The following is an 18,158-nucleotide window of genomic DNA, read 5'->3' as shown; positions in this document are numbered from 1 at the left end:
ACACAAACTTTTACTTTCAACTGGTTAATATAAGCACAAGTATAGGAGTGCTATTGGTTTAACTTCCGCAGTTGTTAGCGTTTAAAGTGATGGTAAAGTTGCGTGTCTGCAACACTCCCTAAGCTTACTCCCTTTAATTTAGTATGGTTTAATTCATGAATTTTAATCATTTTAATTTTTTAAACTTTTATTACCTTTCAATCTTCAGATTTCTATCGTTCCGTAGTCCACCCGGCTGCATTTTTTTTTAATGTTGGCATCACGTTTTCTTTTTAGCCTATTGAAATCAGTCCGATAGGCGACCTGGAGTTTTTCTGACACTCCCCATTGATCTAAAGCGCATGCGCGAGTCATTGCTAGATGTCAATCATCCAATGTCGCGCACCATACCGTTTAATGTATGTCTGGTAGTTACACAAGGGGAATTTCAAGTTACGTTAGTAACATAGTTTAGTCTAGGCTAGGGGATCTGGATTGGAGCAAAACCTATACGCTGTTTCATTCACAAATGTAAGCAATGATTGCCGATTTCATTGTTTACATTGTGATGTTTACTTGCATGCACCAATGTTATTTATTGGGAGCAAGGCAAAATAATTGACGTAGTGTTCAGGGTTGGACCGCTCTCAGCTACAGCTCAATATACAACAGGAAGTAAGACGTGGGAGGAGCAAGCAACAGTAGACTATGTTTTAGAAATTAATTGTTTATAAAGGTTTATTTTCGATTTTTTAACAAATAAACCATAGCGACTAATGTCCCACCTTACTCTTAAACATAAATAATTATAGCATAAGCAGCAACTTTACCATCACTTTAACAGCGGTAATATTTCTTGCTCTCCACTTGTAATCTCGGCCTTTGCGTTTTTAATATGTGTGCACCCAAAAGTCATAGAACTCTAGCACATCTGCTGGGACCTGTTTGTTCTACATCAAGTGCTTTTAAATGGGCACATTTTATATATGACAAATAAATAATTTGCTTGTGTTTGCAAAAGGGGTGACTTGATGAGATACTTTCTTGGTTTTATCATAATAGACTTTGTTTATGTGTACCGTATATGTGATTGGTTTATGTGTTAATATATATTTGATTGAGGTCTGGCTCACAATCAGTGTTCAGTGGGGTTTGAGGTCTGAGCTCTGTGGCATGGCCACTCAAGCTCCTCCACACCAAACTTCTCCAACTATGTCTTCATGGACCCTGCTTTTGTGGCACAGCGGGCACAGTCATGCTTGATCAGGGAAAGGGCCCTCCCCAAACTGCTGACACAAAGCTCCAGCACCCAAATAGTTTAAAATGTATTTTGTATGCTGTAGCATTAAGATGACTCTTCATTAGAACTAAGGGGATCTAGCCTGAAAAACAGCCCCAGACCATCTACCCCTCCTCCACCACCACATTACAATAGGTGCTATGCATTACAGTAGGTAGTGTTCTCCTGGCATCCTCCACACATATATTCACATACATACACACATTTTTGAGACAGATAAATAATTCAATACAATGTAAGCTAAAAAGTACTAAAAGATAGTTATGGGTCCCATGCAGCTTAATTTTTGTAGTGTTTAATGTAGGGTACGTAGCAGGAAAAAAAGCATAGGTGTGACAAAGGAGTGCAGGTTATTCATAATGCTAATAGGTCCAATACCAAGCACTGTCTGGTTGTAATGTACTTATATTTTGAGACCTTCGTTGGTTTGAGGTAAGTGAAGGACAGTAGGGAGAAGGAACAGAATCTCGTTTCAGCAGCTGTCATCATAGTAGAACTTTCTTATGTCTTAATTTATATGTGGTTTTTGTTTCTCTTTTTAGGATCATTTTTTCCTTGTGTGGTGTTTTGTAATTGGTAGTTGAACTCGAATACAGTATACAAGATGCTGAGATCTCTATATAGTGTAGTGTTTATTAAAAGTATTATTACTAAACTGGACTCAACAATATTTGAGCTTCCTGGCAATAGTAAGGATATATTGGAGCACATATAGACCTCAAACCTTGGGTCTAGGAGTGGGAAAGAAACCATTCAGCAGCTGCAACCAATCTACTCTGAAGGCTAGCTTTAAAGTTCAAACAGGCTATGCCAAAAGCTCAGAGTAATAATTGCCAGCAAATATAATGACCAGAATTGGTATTAACCCAAACAAGTTGTTTGGGGGAAAAGCAGGGAAGGAGAATGCCCCAGATGTATAATAAAACAGAAAAAATAGTCTGGATGATGATGATGAGGGGGGAGATAATAATAATATAATAATAATAATAATAAGAAAATAAAAACAAAGTAAGAGAAACAAAAGCGCAGAGAATAAGTCCAAAATGTAAACTTAGAAATTTAGAGGTCTTATACCTATTGTATAAGAAAGCTCCAGGGTCCATATTTTTGAGTCGCTGGAGCCAGATTGTCTAAGGTAGTGCCTCTTAAACTGGGGATTGGGAGTTTCCGCAAGTTTTTATAACGTATGGTGTGTGTGTTTGTGTGTGTGTGTGTTTGAATTGTGGTTTGTATGTATGTGTCGTATGTATGAGTGAGTGCATTATAAGTATGAGTGTTTATATGTATGAGTGAGTGCATGTGGAGTGCATATATGAATGAGTGAGCTCCATATTTGAATGAGTGAGTGCATATATGAATGAGTGAGTGCATATATGAATGAGTGAGTGCTATATGAATTGAGTGAGTGCATATATGAATGAGTGAGTGGCTATATGAATGAGTGAGTGCATAAATGAATGAGTGAGTGCATATATGAATGAGTGAGTGCATATATGATTGATGAGTGCATATATGAATGAGTGAGTTTATATATGAATAAGTGAGTGCATATATGTATGATTGTTTCTAGTATGGTGAGTGCATATATGTATGATTGTTTCTATGTATGAGTGAGTGCATATATGTATGAGTGAATACAATATTTCAATATTTTGCTTAATGTGATTGTAGGCACATAGCTAAATTTTTGTTACCTCTTCCAATACATGGTCATTGCATCATCTCCACGCACAGGTGAAGAAGACTACATTGAAGGTACATAGAGTTAAACAAAGCTTAAAACCTTTAGTGAAAGTTGAATTTACTTATTTTCAATATTATGTCCACATAGTGTATTGCTTCTCTGAGCCTACCTAGGTATACGTTTTCAACAAAGGATACAAAAAACAAAGTAAATTTTATATTATAGAAATTAATTGGAGAATTGTTTAAAATGACATGCTCACTTGGAATCAAAAAACTTTTAATTTGTGGACTTGTATGTCCTTTAAGTGACTCTTGATTTTGCTGTACCTATTAACCCTTTGAGTGCTAATGACGTCTCTGAGCCGTCACAGAGTTTTCTCACTCTGGTGCTAATTGACGGCTCAGAGCCGTCATGAGCACTCTCCCACCTTGAGGGGAGATCCTGGGGGGCTCTAACTGCTCCTACCCCGACGATCGTGCGCCTGTAGAGTGACAGGCATCGCCGGGGGCTTCACGTGATGTGCGGTGGACGTCACGCACAATAACCTGATGACTGTGGATTTTACTATTTCATTCTTACTCGTTTAAAAACTCTTGGGATGGCTATTTGCTTTTGGGGACCCCATTTAACGATGTACACGTAGCTTATTCAGTTTGATAGACAATGTAATCTTTTCTTAATTACATTGTGTTTATAGCTCGATTACACTTACCCATTGCACCACTATTTATTTTTTGTGCTTTAATACTATACACTCAGTTTTTCAAAATTATTTATCAGCAGACCGCCTGAGGGAAAATCAATACAGAACTTGGCTTGGAAAAGTATTGATGCATAAATCCATACGTAACACTTTACTGTCTTTATGTCATCTATAATATTGGGAATAATTATTTAGTAGAACAAGTTTCTTGTAACCACAGCCAAGCATGTCTAAATGTAGCTAAGCATAGCACTGAGAAATAAAATAAATTACACTGAAGCTGCTTTTGCTAAGCACTTAAGCATTTTTGAAGTTGATACAATTGAACAAAATAGTAAGTAGTTTATCGATAAAAACACAAATAAGCCATTGCAATTTAGATTTATATTCTGGGTCTCAACATCACAACATCATGCTTGGTTAAAGGGCCATTATAGTCGGAAAAATTACACTCAATCAAAATTCTGCTTGGGGACTCATGGTGCACATATGAGTCGTGTGAATAGTGCTGCTGATTGATCAGCGATGTGCAACTAGCGTTGCTGATTGGATCAGTGACGGGTTCCACTTAGGACCAGCAGTGCACCACACATCATGAGCGTAACTTTCTACTGTGTGTTTAACCCCTTTGCTGGGGTTAAAAACACAGTAGAGCAGGATCGACAGTCAGGAAAATTACATGCTCTATCGGATTAGAGAGTGTCATTTTTAGGCTATAATGGGACATTCAAAAAGTCAGGCTTTTTGTTTTTTATCTATTTAGAAAGGAGTTGCTAGATTAGCAACAAAGAAAAGAGTGCTTACTTCTCAATAATTATGTATTTCAGCATTTTTATATTCACATCAAATAGCAAAATAGATACACAATAACCTTTCATTCCTTATAGTTTATTAATAGAATCAGTCGCACATTGATACGTTAAAAACACTTAAACTCCGCATAGTGTAAGATCAAAATTGAAGATAAAGTATGGTTATTATGTTCAATGGAATTCACATAAGGTTATTATAATGTGACTGAGAATGCGCTGTATGATAGTGCACTAGTCTTGAAGGTAAAACTTAAATCCTCAAAGGGATGAGTCTCCCTAATAACTCCCCAGTGGGGAGACAAATAAAGTTCAAACCTAGTGTCGCAATGGTATTGAATTAATTAGAATTATGACGCTAATTAGCTTTTACATTAGTAACCATTAGTTCACTGCATACTAGGTGGAACTATATAATCAGTCATACTGTCGGAAAGACAATAATTCAACAATCTGAGATCCTTCTCGAACTAAGCACCTTCTATAGCAGGAGCTGATTAAATATGGATTTCCTTTTTTAGTAAATATGTATTTTTTTTTTTTTTAAAAAAACATGAGACAAGCTCTCTAGAACCGGTCCCCTGACACGTGTTTTGCAATCACGCTTCCTCCTCCCCTCTGAGGAAGCGAAATTTTGCGAAACATGTGTCAGGGGACCGGTTCTAGAGAGCTTGTCTCTCAGTATTTTAACTTGCTTGCTCCGCAGTTTTTTAAATATTTGTGGTGGTAATCGGTTGAATGGGAAATATACTTTAAATTGTTATAAGTGACTGTATTACAATCATAGGTAAAGGTCATCTTTAACTTAGCTCCCGGAATATATGGCGCTTTTTTTGAGAAGGAAATCCATATCACTTTACCTGATTACTATATATTTAAATCAGCTCCCACTATAGAGAGGAGCTTAGTCAAGAAGGGATCCTCAGATTGTTGAATTATTGTCTTTCGACAGTATGACTGATTATATAGTTCCACCCAGTATGCTAATGTATAAGCATTACGTCATAATTCTAATTAATTCAATACCATTGCAACACAAGGTTTGAAACCTTAATTGTCTCCCCACTGGAGTATTAGAGAGACTCATCCATTTTGAGAATTAAGTTTTACCTTCAAGACTAGCAAACTATCATACAGCACATTCTCAGTGACATTATAATAAACTTATGTGAATCCCATTGAACAATAATAATCATACATCATCTTCAATTTTGATCTCAACTCTTCAAGGTTTAAGTGTTTTTAACATATGAATGTGTAGCGATTCTATCAATAAAGTATAAGGAATGAAAGGTTATTTTGTATCTATTTCGCTATTTGATGTAATCTAAAATGCTTAAATAATACATTATTACTGTGAGTCTATGATCCATGTATATGGGGTATGGTTTGTGATGGGGGTATGGTTTGTGATTCTTTTTTAACCTCATGGAAAAATTTTCATAAACCTTCCATAATTGGTAGCTGGGACTTGTCTTTTGCCTCCCTTTGTGGATCTACAATATGCTCCTATTCCTTACCATCTGCTGATATATTTCATTACTGGTTTGGATGTCTGCTTATTTGCTGGTGGACGACTGTCTGTTGATAAGTATCATTTATTAAACATTTTAGACACTCTATAGCTGGTTATGGACACTTTTTTAAGTGTTGTGTATATATATATATATATATATATATATATATTCTTTCATGTAATTAGCAAGAGTCCATGAGCTAGTGACGTATGGGATATACATTCCTACCCAGGAGGGGCAAAGTTTCCCAAACCTCAAAATGCCTATAAGATACACCCCTCACCACACCCACAAATCAGTTTTACAAACTTTGCCTCCTATGGAGGTGGTGAAGTAAGTTTGTGCTAGATTCTACGTTGATATGCGGCTCCGCAGCAGGTTGGAGCCCGTTTTCCTCTCAGCGTGCAGTGAATGTCAGAGGGATGTGAAGAGAGTATTGGCCTATTTGAATCAATGATCTCCTTCTAACGGGGTCTATTTCATAGGTTCTCTGTTATCCGTCGTAGAGATTCATCTCTTACCTCCCTTTTCAGATCGACGATATACTCATATATATACCATTACCTCTACTGATTCTCGTTTCAGTACTAGGTTTGGCTTTCTACTACATGTAGGATGGAGTGTCCTGGGGTAAGTAAGTCTTATTTTCTGTGACACTCTAAGCTATGGTTGGGCACCTTTTTATAAAGTTCTAAATATATGTGTTCAAAACATTTATTTGCCTTGATTCATGATGTTCAACGTTCCTTATTTCAGACAGTCAGTTTCATATTTGGGATAATGCATATGAATAAATCAATTTTTTTTTCTTACCTTAAAATTTGACTTTTGTCCCTGTGGGCTGTTAGGCTCGCGGGGGCTGAAAATGCTTCATTTTTATTGCGTCAATCTTGGCGCGGACTTTTTTGGCGCAAAAATGTTTTTCTTTGTTTCCGGCGTCATACGTGTTTGCCAGGAAGTTGCGTCATTTTTTTGACGGTTATTTTGCGCCAAAAGTGGTCGGCGTTCCGGATGTGGCAGCATTTTTTGGCGCCAAAAGCATTTATGTGCCAAATAATGTGGCGGTCTTTTTTGGCGCTAAAAAATATGGGGCGTTCACTATTGTCTCCATATTATTTAAGTCTCATTGTTTATTGCTTCTGGTTGCTAGAAGCTTGTTCACTGGATTATTTCCCATTCCTGAAACTGTCATTTAAGGAGATTTGATCAATTTTGCTTTATATGTTGTTTTTTTCTATTACATATTGCGAAGATGTCCCAGGATTGACCCCTGAGTCAGAAGATACTTCTGGAAAATCGCTGCCTAGGTGCTGGATCTAACCAAAGCTTAAGTGTATTTGGCTGTAAACTTGTGGTATCTGTTCCTCCAGCTGTTGTTTGTGATGAATGTCATGACAAACTTGTTAATCGCAGATAATATTTCCTTTAGTAATGTTACATTACCTGTTGTTGTTCCATTCAACATCTAATACTCAGAGTGTTCCCTGTTGAACATAAGAGAAATTTGTTTCTAAATCCATTAAGAAGGTCTATGTACTGTTATTCCTCCTTCTAGTAAACGTAAAAGGTCTTTTAAAACTTCTCATTTTTCAGATTAATTTTTAAATGAACATCATCATTCTGATTCTGATAATGATTCCTCTGGTTCAGAGGATTCTGTTTCAGAGGTTGATGCTGATAAATCTTCATATTTATTCAAAATGGAATTTATTCGTTCTTTACTTAAAGTCTTAATTGCATTAGAAATAGAGGATTCTGGTCCTCTTGATACTAAATCTAAACGTTTAAATAAGGTTTTTAAATCTCCTGTAGTTATTCCAGAAGTTTTTCCTGTCCCTGATGCTATTTCTGAAGTAATCTCCAGGGAATGGAATAATTTGGGTAATTCATTTACTCCTTCTAAAAGTTTTAAGCAATTATATCCTGTGCCATCTGACAGATTAGAGTTTTGGGACAAAATCCCTAAGGTTGATGGGGCTATCTCTACTCTTGCTAAACGTACTACTATTCCTACGGCAGATAGTACTTCCTTTAAGGATCCTTTAGATAGGAAAATTGAATCCTTTCTAAGAAAAGCTTACTTATGTTCAGGTAATCTTCTTAGACCTGCTATATCTTTAGCGGATGTTGCTGCAGCTTCAACTTTTTGGTTAGAAGCTTTAACTCAACAAGTAACAGATCATAATTCTCATAGCATTGTTAATCTTCTTCAAAATGCTAATAACTTTATTTGTGATGCCATCTTTGATATCATTAGGGTTGATGACATATATGTCTCTAGCCATTTTAGCTAGAAGAGCTTTATGGCTTAAAACTTGGAATGCTGATATGTCTTCTAAGTCAACTTTACTTTCCCTTTCTTTCCAGGGTAATAAATTATTTGGTTCACAGTTGGATTCTATTATCTCAACTGTTACTGGAGGGAAAGGAACTTTTTTACCACAGGATAAAAAATCTAAAGGTAAATTTAGGTCTAATAATCGTTTACGTTCCTTTCGTCACAATAAGGAACAAAAGCATGATCCTTCACCCACAGGAGCGGTATCAGTTTGGAAACCATCTCCAGTCTGGAATAAATCCAAGCCTTTTAGAAAACCAAAGCCAGCTCCAAAGTCCACATGAAGGTGCGGCCCTCATTCCAGCCCAGCTGGTAGGGGGCAGATTACGATTTTTCAAAGAAATTTGGATCAATTCAATTCACAATCTTTGGATTCAAAACATTGTTTCAGAAGGGTACAGAATTGGCTTCAAGATGAGGCCTCCTGCAAAAAGATTTTTTCTTTCCCGTGTCCCAGTAAATCCAGCGAAGGCTCAAGCATTTCTGAAATGTGTTTCAGATCTAGAGTTGGCTGGAGTAATTATGCCAGTTCCAGTTCTGGAACAGGGACTGGGGTTTTACTCAAATCTCTTCATTGTACCAAAGAAGGAGAGTTCCTTCAGACCAGTTCTGGATTTAAAAATATTGAATCGTTTAGTTCAGGGGGCTTCTTTTGTTCTTCCGACCTGGACTGTGATTTCTACAGATGCAAGTCTGACAGGTTGGGGAGCTGTTTGGGGGTCTCTGACAGCACAAGGGGTTTGGGAATCTCAGGAGGTGAGATTACCAATCAATATTTTGGAAATCCGTGCAATTTTCAGAGCTCTTCAGTCATGGCCTCTTCTAAAGAGAGAATCGTTCATTTGTTTTCAGACAGACAATGTCACAACTGTGGCATATATCAATCATCAAGGAGGGACTCACAGTCCTCTGGCTATGAAAGATGTATCTTGAATACTGGTATGGGCGGAATCCAGCTCCTGTCTAATTTCTGCGGTTCATATCCCAGGTATAGACAATTGGGAAGCGGATTATCTCAGTCGCCAAACGTTACATCCGGGCGAATGGTCTCTTCACCCAGAGGTATTTCTTCAGATTGTTCAAATGTGGGGACTTCCAGAAATAGATCTGATGGCTTCTCATCTAAACAAGAAACTTCCCAGGTATCTGTCCAGATCCAGGGATCCTCAGGCTGAAGCAGTGGATGCATTGTCACTTCCTTGGAAGTATCATCCTGCCTATATCTTTCCGCCTCTAGTTCTTCTTCCAAGAGTAATCTCCAAGATTCTGAAGGAATGCTCGTTTGTTCTGCTGGTGGCTCCAGCATGGCCTCACAGGTTTTGGTATGCGGATCTTGTCCGGATGGCCTCTTGCCAACCGCGGGACTCTTCCGTTAAGACCAGACCTTCTGTCACAAGGTCCTTTTTTCAATCAGGATCTCAAATCCTTAAATTTGAAGGGGTATGGAGAATTGGAACGCTTGATTCTTAGTCAAAGAGGGTTTCTCTGATCTCGTGATTAATACTTGTTACAAGGCTCGTAAATCTGTATCTAGGGAAGATATATTATCGAGTCTGGAAGACTTACATTTCTTGTGTGTCTTTCTCATCTTTTTCCTGGCATTCTTTTAGAATTCCGAGAATGTTACAGTTCTCAGGATGGTTTGGATAAAGGTTTGTCTGGCAAGTTCCTTGAAAGGACAAATCTCTGCTCTTTCTGTTCTTTTTCACAGAAAGATTGCTAATCTTCCTGATATTCATTGTTTTGTACAAGCTTTGGTTCGTATAAAAACCGGTTAGTTAAGTCAATTTCTCCTCCTTGGAGTTTGAATTTGGTTCTTGGGGCTCTTCAAGCTCCTCCGTTTGAACCTATGCATTCACTGGACATTAAATTACTTTCTTGGAAAGTTTTGTTTCTTTTGGCCATCTCTTCTGCTAGAAGAGTTTCTGAATTATCTGCTCTTTCTTGTGAGTCTCCTTTGCTGATTTTTCATCAGGATAAGGCGGTGTTGCGAACTTCTTTTACATTTTTACCTAAGGTTGTGAATTCTAACAACATTAGTAGAGAAATTGTGGTTCCTTCATTGTGTCCTAATCCTAAGAATTCTAAGGAGAGATCATTGCATTCTTTGGATGTAGTTAGAGCTTTGAAATATTATGTTGAAGCTACTAAGAATTTCCGAAAGACTTCTAGTCTATTTGTTATCTTTTCCGGTTCTAGGAGAGATCAGAAGTCCTCTGCCATTTCTTTGGCATCTTGGTTGAAATCTTTAATTCATCATGCTTATGTCGAGTCGGGTAAAACTCCGCCTCAAAGGATTACAGCTCATTCTACTAGGTCAGTTTCTACTTCCTGGGCGTTTAGGAATGAAGCTTCGGTTGATCAGATCAGAACTTGGTCTTCTTTGCATACTTTTACTAAATTCTACCATTTTGGTGTGTTTTCTTCTTCTGAAGCAGTTTTTGGTAGAAAAGTACTTCAGGCAGCTGTTTCAGTTTGATTCTTCTGCTTATAATTTCAGTTTTTTTCATTATAAGATTTAAACTTTATTTTGGGTGTGGATTTTTTTCAGCGGAATTGGCTGTCTTTTCCCTCCCTCTCTAGTGACTCTTGCGTGGAAGATCCACATCTTGGGTAGTCATTATCCCATACGTCACTAGCTCATGGACTCTTGCTAATTACATGAAAGAAAACATCATTTATGTAAGAACTTACCTGATAAATTCATTTCTTTCATATTAGCAAGAGTCCATGAGGCCCACCCTTTTTTGTGGTGGTTATGATTTTTTTGTATAAAGCACAATTATTCCAATTCCTTATTTTTTATGCTTTCGCACTTTTGTCTTATCACCCCACTTCTTGGCTATGCGTTAAACTGATTTGTGGGTGTGGTGAGGGGTGTATTTATAGGCATTTTGAGGTTTGGGAAACTTTGCCCCTCCTGGTAGGAATGTATATCCCATACGTCACTAGCTCATGGACTCTTGCTAATATGAAAGAAATGAATTTATCAGGTAAGTTCTTACATAAATTATGTTATATATATTTGCTGATACATGTATAGCCCTGGGACAGAATCCTTTACTCTATTCCCTTGCTGTTTATTTCACACGTCAGGTTAAGGTTTGTTGGGTTAGCGCACATCCGTTAGTCTTTCTCTATTTCTTTCGCATGTCAACCGGTTTGCACACGTCTGGTTAGCATATGTTTGTCCTCGGCTATTCACACATCGAGTTTTTGGTGCGCAAAATTTAAATTTAGCTGTTATTTTTTGTGTTGGCGTTATTTCTTTCTGATAATCGTTGTGACGGATTACTGGCTACCCCGACTGGGTAGCTCCGCCAGAGGATCCTTCCAACACCTGGAACCTGCCGCTATGTAGCGAAGAAGAGTGATTATAGCCGTTCCCACCCAAATAACTAGACAGACTAGCAGTCAGGTGAAACAAAAAGTACACTTTATTGGGAAAAACACACATCATTTATACACAAACTTATCTTGATAAGATCCTTATCAGTCCCCTAAATTTCCTGCCCCACCAGACAGGCTGGTGCCTCCATAATGTCCAATGGCCCCCAGTGTTCAGCGGTACAGGGAGGGTGCATTCGGGGTGATCCTGCGGCGGCACTTCAAGGGTTTCACTGGAAAGCCCTTGGCCCCCAGTAAATTCAGCCCAAAGAGCACCTTGATCCATGACTGGGGGTCGGAGTTATGGGCTACCCAGCGTACACCGGGAAGACCTCTGGGAAAATGGGTATTGAGGGGAGGTCCAAAATGCCCGGTTCCTAAGAGGGCTCACCTCTGGAAATTACCCCACCTCTAGTCCTCCCTGAGAGGTATCAATCCCCAAAAGAGCAGAGCTCTAGGACGAGGGGCCGCTGGAGCAACCTGAGGTAAAGGGGACCGGGAATCCGAGCTGCTGTGGCTGGGCCGGCAGTTCCATGGGTCTGCCCAGCTAAGGGTGGTCTGCTGAGTAGGGCTCGGAAACCCTGGTTCTCCTAATGGGACGTTCACCTCAGGCAATTGGGCCCACATCTTGCCCTCCCCACGGAGTACCAGTCCCCAAAAGAGCGGAGCTCTAGGGTAAGGGGCTTCTGAAACGGCCGGAGGTAAAGATCTCTGGAGGATGCTGGGTGCGGTGGCCGACCGGTAGATCCAGGGATAGGTCGGTCAAAGACCAGCTCTTTCAAGATCAGGTTCACACACAAATTCTCAAAAAAAGGGAAGGTCTGGGGGTTCGCGGTTGCTCTGAGGAGCCCAAAACTGCCAAGAAATGAGAGGGGGTGAGGTAGTAGGGGTTTAACCCTTGCAGCCCGATATCTGTGACAGCTCCCCCCTTTCCAGTTTGGCAGACCCATCTAGATCCACACATGGGTTGGCCTGGGGCTGTCCGAGGAGCTTATGCCGCTTCAGTCTGCCGGGAAAGTCTATCAGCGTTTCCATTGCTTTTTCCCAGCCTGTACTAAATGTCAAAGTTAAAGGGCTGCAGGGCTAAACTCCACCGCAGCAATCTTCCGTTGTCCTAAAAACTCTGTTAAGCCATACGAGAGGATTGTGGTCTGTGAGGACAGTGAAAGGTCTCCCATAGAGGTTGGGCTGTAGTTTCTTCAAGGCCCATACCAGGGCCAGACACTCCTTCTCTACCGCCACGTAGCCTACCTCTCTGGGCAATATCTTCCTACTGATGTAGGCTGCAGGGTGGTCTTGGCCTTCTTCATCCACCTGGCTTAACACTGCTCCCAACCCGAACATAAAGGCATCTGTGTGGACACACAAACGTTGGGTGGGGCTAGGAGTGGCCAGGACAGGGGCAATGATTAGGACAGACGTAAGACTCTGGGAGGCAGTTTTCGCATTCTGGGGACAACAGGACCTGTAGGGGAAGTCCTTTATGGGTCAGGTCGGTCAGGGTTTTTTCAAGGGCACTGTAATTAGGGACAAATTTCCAGTAGTACTTTGCGATTCCTAGGAAAGCCAGGACTTGGGTTTTGGTCTTGGGTGTGGGCCAGTTTGCCACTGCCTCAACCTTAGCTGACTCTGGTCGCTGCTTTCCGCAGCCCACTCGGTGGCCCAGGTACTGGACCTCCGAGCACTCTATGGTGCATTTTTCGGGCTTCAAGGTCAGCCCGGCAACTCTGAGGCGGTCTAGAACGACGCCTAAGTGTACCAAATGGTCCTCCCAGGTGTCGCTATAGATGGCGATGTCATCCAGGTATGCACAGTCATAGTCCTGGAGGCCTTCCTGAAGGTGATCCACCATCCTTTGGAAGGTGGCTGGAGCATTCTTCATCCTAAGCGGCATGACCTTGAACTGGTAGTGGCCGAAGGGGGTGATGAAGGCGGACTTGGGGAGGGACTCAGGATCTAAGGGGATCTGCCAGTATCCCCTTGCAGAGGTCGAGAGTGGTCAGGAAGTGGCCCACGGGCGATTTTGTCTAAAGGTCATCGACTTGGGGCATAGGGTAGGCATCAGTTTGGTTCATTCATTGAGCTTACGGTAGTCAATGCAGAACCGGGGGGTGTTCGTCCTTCTTGGGTACCAGCACCACCGGGAGCCCAGGGGATTGTTGGACAGTTCAACACAACACCTAGGTCCAAACATTCCCCTGAGCTTGCGGTGCATACTGTCCCTGTCTCGCCGTCTGGGACCTTGTAGGCTGCCTGTCGTGGGGGGGGGTGTCCTGGGGTCTCCACTCGGTGATGTATGGCCGCTGTGTGTGTACCCAGGTACAGTAGAGAACATATCTCGTCTGTCTTCAAGAAGTCGCCGGACTTGCTCACTCCAGTCCCCTGACCTCTCGTCTAGGGGTATGTCGTTTCGTATGCAAAGAGGAGGTGAGGCAGGAATCTCTCCCAGTCTTTGTGAGTGGACGAGAACGTTCTAAGCAAATGCTTTAAAGGGCCCGTTAAACTGCTCACATAGCCCATTAGTTTGGGGGTTATATGGAGCACTGTGCTGGGGTTTGATCCTGCATAGCCTCCACAACTGCCGGGTGATCTCCACAGTGAACTGTGTTCCCTGGTCGAAGATCACTTCCCGGTAGAAACCTACCCTGATGAATATCCAGAGCATTGCATCTGCCACTGTCTCCTCTTGGATATTGGCCAGGGGATTGCCTCTAGGTATCCGGTGGCATAGTCAACCACTGTAAGTATATACTTCTTACCAGTGAGGGCAGTGGCTTGGTCCGCTGTTGTGGGTGTCTTGTCTTTCACCCAGTCCTGTACCTCTGCCGGGGTACGGTTGTAAAATTGTTCCAGTAAGATGAGCTGGATTGCTTCGTCTCGGATGGTTATGCGGCAGACGGTGACCCAGGAATCCAACTGCCGGGCTAACCGGTGAGCCTACTCTGTGTATGGCTGTCCCTCTTGTCTTTGCAGCTCTCGAAACTTCAGTCGGTGCGCCTCCGCAGTGAGTCCATAGCAGGCAAGGATGCGCTCTTTCACCTGGTCATAGTTGGCTTGATCTTCGGAGGAATAGTATGAAAGCCTCCAGGGCGCCCTACGGATAGCTTCCTGATCAGGCTGGTAACCCTGTCTGTAGTGGCAACTCCCCTGAAACCCTACACGGGGTTTCAATACAGCTGGAGGGAAAGCAGTCAATATCCTCTCCCTCCTCTTCTTTGAAGGTCGAAAGTCCCTCATGAGGTAACTTCTTTGGCCCGGGGAGATGGGTCAGGGGATCGCAATGCTTCACCATGGATTTTCTGGCGCTCATCGATGGACCCTGGTGGTGTCAGCAAATACCGTGTATAATCTCCTCGGGTGGTTTAGGTCTATAGAGGCCAGCCGCCATGACCTGCCTCTCGAGGTCAGACATCTTGGTCCCCTGGGAGGAGGCCCAACTGCTCCGTTCTCCCTCTTGGCTACCACTGGCCTCACTAGCGGGTTCATTAGCCTGATCATCCTCCATCAGCTCCTCGCTGATTACTGCTTGTTCCCGGCAGTTTTCCCTTAGGCCTCCAGAAGGCTCTTTAGTTCTTCCTTCCGGAGCCTCTCATACTGCTCCATCCGAGTATGTCTTCAGGTGGTGGTTTGGACATTCCAGGTAGATGGAAGCATCCCACCACTGCCACCAATGTGACAGATTACCGGCTACCCCGACTGGTTAGCTCTGCCAGAGGATCCTTCCAACACCTGGAACCTGCCGCTATGTAGCAAAAAAGAGTGATTATAGTAGTTCCCACCCAAATAACTAGACGGACTAGCATTCAGGTGATACAAGAAGTACACTTTATTGGGAAAAACACACAACATTTATACACAAACTGATCTTGATAAGAGCCTTATCAGTCCCCCAAATCTTCCGCCATTCCCGACCCAACCAGACAGACTGGCGCCCTCCATAAATTCCAATGGCCCCCAGTGTCCAGCGGTACAGGGAGGGTGCATTCGGGGTGATCCAGGGGGTAGCGGTGGCACTTCCCAGGGTGTCGCTGGAAAAGCCCTTGGCCCCCTAATACTTCAGTCCACAAAGCGCCTTGATCCATGAATGGGGTTCAGAGTTATGGGCAACCCAGCGTACACTGGGAAGACATCCTGGGAAATGGGTATTTAGGCGAGGTCCGAAACGCCCTGTTCCTAAGAGGACTCACCCCTGGAAATCACTTCCACCTCTAGTCCTCCCTGAGCGGTATCAATCCCCAAAAGAGTGGAGCTCTAGGACGAGGGGCGGCTGGAGCGACCTGCGGGTGAAAGGGGAACGGATATCCAAGCTGCTGTGGACGCCGGCAGTTCCATGGGTCCGGCCAGGCAAAGAGTGGTCTGCTGAGTAGGGCTCGGAAACCCTGGTTCCCTATGAGTTCACCTCCGGCAATTGGCCCAACATCTTACCCTCCCCACTGGGTCCCAGTCCCAAAAGAGCAGAGCTCTGGGGCAAGGGGCCTCTGAAGTGGCCGGATGTAAAAGATCTCCGGAGGATGCTGGGTGTGGTGGCCGGCCGGTAGATCCAGGGGGCCTGGCCAGCCGGAGAGGGATAGGTCGGTCAGAGACCATGCTCTTTCAAGATCAGGTTCACACACAATTCTCACAAAAAAGGAAGGTTTGGGGCATAGCTGGAGAGCCATAAACCGCCAAGAAATGAGGTTGGGGGTTAAGTAGTAGGGTTGTAGGGGTTTAACCTTTGCAGCCCCGGTATCCGTGACAAGCGTTATCTGCATTTGGATGTTAAGTTTATGTCTCCTGCTTAATTTTGCAGTTCGACTTAGCGTACATTGTATTTGTGAGTTTATCTAAAAAGCTACTAAGGAGGGGGGGTAAGGATTTCCATTCCTCAAGAGCTTTTTAAGGGGGGTTATAGTGTTGATTACATTGCTTTGCCATATGCTAAAATGGAGCAGTTCTGATTTTGTCCCTTAATCTACCGAGAAACTGAGACCCCTGAACACATTTATACTATTATTAGACGTGCTTATTGTAAAAGAGCTGAGGTGCTTCTCCAGCTCATTTATGTGACTCTGTTTACAATTATTAATGCAATCAGATCCAACTAACACTGTTTCTATTAACAACACCTCATGTTTGTTTATTACAGGAGATTAACTGACATTGTTTCACCTACAGTGAACATTTTTATAAAGGCCTGCAGTTTCTGAGGCTGCTCTCCCGTCTTCAGATCAGGTTCAGATTTTACCTTTCTACAAGTTCTAGTGCCCTGAATCAGGGATACTGTTATGTCTTTAGATGGTGAAGTTTCCTCTGGTGATGAGGAATCTTTAACTGATGTTGAACCTGATAATTCCTTTTTTTTGTTTAGTTGAACGTATTTATTCTCTTTTAAAGGAGGTCTTAATTACTTTAGGGGTTAAAGATCCTAAATTTCAGAATTTCCAGGATTTTGCTGTTCTTGCAGGGTGGTCCTGGATATGGGCCAATCTGCCAGTTCTCTGAAAGGGTAGAGCTTCTGCTATTTTCGTTTTTTTTTCACAGGAAGATTGCTTCCTGATAATAATAGTTTTGTTCAGGCTCTTGTCCGTATTAAACCTGTATTCAAGCCAATTTCTCCTCCATGGAATCTTAACTTGGTTGTTAAAGGGACAGTCTACACCAGAATTTTTATTGTTTTAAAAGATAGATAATCCCTTTATTACCATTTCCAGTTTTGCTTACCCAACACTGTTATAATAAAATACTTTTAACCTCTGTGATTATCTTGTATCAAAGCCTCTGCAAACTGCCCCTTTTTCAGTTGATTTGACAGACTTGCAGTCTAGCCAATCAGTGCCTGCTCCCAGATAACTTCTCGTGCACGAGCACAGTGTTATCTATATGAAATACGTGAACTAACTCCCTCTAGTGGTGAAAAACTGTTAAAATGCAATCCTTCAAGGTCTAAGAAATTAGCATATGAACCTCCTAGGTTAAGCTTTCAACTAAGAATACCAAGAGAACAAAGAAAAATTGGTGATAAAAGTAAATTGGAAAATTGTTTAAAATTACATGCTCTATCTGAATCATGAAAGTTTATTTTGGCCTAGACTGTCCCTTTAAGGGTTTTTCAGGCTCCTCCTTTTAAGCCTATGCATAAAGTCGATATTAAACTGTTATTTCTTATGTCTTTTTATTCTGCTCTTTTTTGTTATCCTCCTTATATGATTTTTCATCAGGATAAAGCTGTTTTACGGACTTCCTTCTTTGTGTCCTAATCCTAAGAATGCTTCAGAGAGATCTTTGGATGTTAGGGCATTGAAATAGTACACTGATGCTACTAAGGACAATAGACAAACTTCTAGTTCATTAATTTTTCTGGTTATAGGAAGGGTCAGAAAGTTCCTACTGCTTCTTTGGCCTCTTGGTTGAAACTTTTGATTCAAACCCCTAATTTGGAGGCAGGTCAGCCTCCACCAC

General features: G+C 41.8%; 1 protein-coding gene across 2 annotated transcripts in view; it reads left to right on the top strand.

Moving 5' to 3' along the window:
* Window positions 1–18,158, top strand: part of SLC44A1 (solute carrier family 44 member 1) — a 454,935-nt gene that overhangs the window by 262,927 nt on the left and 173,850 nt on the right. The window lies entirely within an intron of this gene.

Source organism: Bombina bombina, chromosome 2 (assembly GCF_027579735.1).
Source record: "Bombina bombina isolate aBomBom1 chromosome 2, aBomBom1.pri, whole genome shotgun sequence".
Classification (NCBI taxonomy): domain Eukaryota; kingdom Metazoa; phylum Chordata; class Amphibia; order Anura; family Bombinatoridae; genus Bombina; species Bombina bombina.
The sequence above is the reverse complement of the archived record's forward strand: the minus strand, read 5'-3'. Positions and strand labels throughout refer to the sequence as shown.